The 2111-nt window shown below is 41.7% G+C and overlaps 1 non-coding gene across 1 annotated transcript; it reads left to right on the top strand.

Annotated features, from left to right (window-relative positions):
- Positions 1 to 335: 335 nt before the first annotated feature.
- TRNAS-UGA (transfer RNA serine (anticodon UGA)) lies at positions 336 to 412 on the top strand. The gene has a single exon. It is a non-coding gene; the product is annotated as a tRNA-Ser (tRNA).
- The last annotated feature ends 1699 nt before the right edge of the window (positions 413 to 2111 follow it).

The following is a 2111-nucleotide window of genomic DNA, read 5'->3' as shown; positions in this document are numbered from 1 at the left end:
CACCAGGCAAATGCTGGGGCTGTACCTTAATTAAGGCCACGGCCGCTTCCTTCAAACTCCTAGGCCTTTCCTATCCCATCGTCGCCATAAGACCTATCTGTGTCGGTGCGACGTAAAGCCCCTAGCAAAAAAATTAAGGTACAGCCCCAGCATTTGCCTGGTGTGAAAATGGGAAGCCACGGAAAACCATCTTCAGGGCTGCCGACAGTGGGGTTCGAACCCACGGTCTCCCGAATACTGGATACTGGCCATAATTAAGCGACTGCAGCTATCGAGCTCGGTATATAATAATAATAATAATAATAATACTTTCAAACAGAACAAAGATGGCCTAGGCCACCATAGCTCAATTGGTAGAGCAACCGACGTGAAATCGGGAGGTTGTGGGTTCGGATCCCACTGGTGTCCGGCTAGCCATTTTTGTTCTGTACTTAACATCTCTTCAACACGTGCTACATGTACGTAACACGACCTAATACGTTGAAAGTCTGTTTCGATTACAATGCGGTCGTGAAAATTCAATATTCAATAAAAATATAATTAAATAAAAATATTAATTATCATGTGGTAACATTGAAAAATATGTATAAATATGATTAAGATATTTTTTTCAATATTAACCAATTTAAATTGCTGTCCCGAGAATTGTTTTCTGTGCCGTCCCATTTTCACTCCCAGGCAAAAGGCCGGACAGTTTCTATGCATAGGCCACAACCGATTTCTTTCATCTCCTTATCCAAATTTTTTCAATGTCATTCATTTCATCTTAATTAGCTCCTCAATTGGGTTTGGAGTCAGGAAGGGGATCCGACTGTAAAAACATGCCAGATAATTAATTTCATTTCATCTTATCCCCGACCCCGTATCAAGAAACGGGAGGAAAGGTTAGACACGTATGACAACATTTTGAGTACGTATTTAAAAAAATCGCCGTTTATGTTAAGACAACAGCTCGCTGTTGCAATGAACAACGAAGACTTTATCTAAGTTTTTCATTAAGGACCGAGGTCGGTTTTCTCGGAACAATCCACGATACAGGGAAAGCGACCGTTCAGTGTCACAACAGATGTCATCAAAGGAATATCACTGACACACAAATTCTCAGTTTCACCAACGTCTGTCTAATAGCTTCTATTTTGAGGTCTTTTATAAATGAATTCTTTTCTGGATGTCATAAACCTCATTAATTGTCTCAATCAACTTGTTGGTTGACGTTTCTAATTTCCTTATAGACTGACACAACAAATTAAGTATGGAGACTTTTTAATGAACTATCCTCATGTAAGTTCTGAAGAATTTCAATTCATGAAGGGTCATCCTTATTTAGTTCATCTATGATTTAGACTTTACAAAACTGTCAAAAGTGTATATTTCGTAATAAACTTTCTAAAGCTCTGCAGTTTTCAAAAATATCAGATAACTTATCATTAATCTGCGTAATATTCGGAACTTTTGAACGTGAGGAATGTGACGAGGAAGTTGCTTCGCCTAAAAGAACTTGCTACAGGTTGCAGCCATTCTATGTTTACTACAAACTACTCCAAGACTTGAGATCGTTGATCCGCATTTACAGATTCCCCACATTTTGTACAGAATTTGTTTGTTCCGACCACTTGTAAATATTCCATGAAATTTCAGCATTTTATTGTTACAAACAAGAATCAGCATTTGCCTTCGCTTTCGGCATTATATTGTGACGATGTCCACCATTTTGTTATAAGGTCTTTGGGAGGATCAAGTTAGTCTGGACCAGCCGCAAGTGACGTTACCGAGTTAGGGCCCCGTTCGCTCGTCGCTGCAGCAACCAGTCAGGGAAGAGTCAAGCGTCCAAGGCCAGCCCCCTATGCCATCACTATTGTAGTCGCCCCGTTACCTTACCCTCACTGGAGGTTTCCCCGACGACGCAAGAAAGGACCAGAAGGTGAGCCCAGAGATTTCCGATTCCAGAGAACTCCAGGGGCTTCTTCTGTCCCGAAGTATCTGGAAGGGCCGGTCTCCCTTATTAAGGCAGGCCGGACGAGCTTCAGTGGTTCAGTTCCGCTAGTGATTGAGACTGTTCAGGTCTGTGAATGACTGCTGCTGTGGAGCACGGAATCAGTCAGTGGACAGTG

The sequence above is a fragment of the Anabrus simplex genome, chromosome 1 (assembly GCF_040414725.1).
Source record: "Anabrus simplex isolate iqAnaSimp1 chromosome 1, ASM4041472v1, whole genome shotgun sequence".
Lineage (NCBI taxonomy): Eukaryota > Metazoa > Arthropoda > Insecta > Orthoptera > Tettigoniidae > Anabrus > Anabrus simplex.
This window is presented reverse-complemented; position numbering and strand designations above follow the sequence as displayed.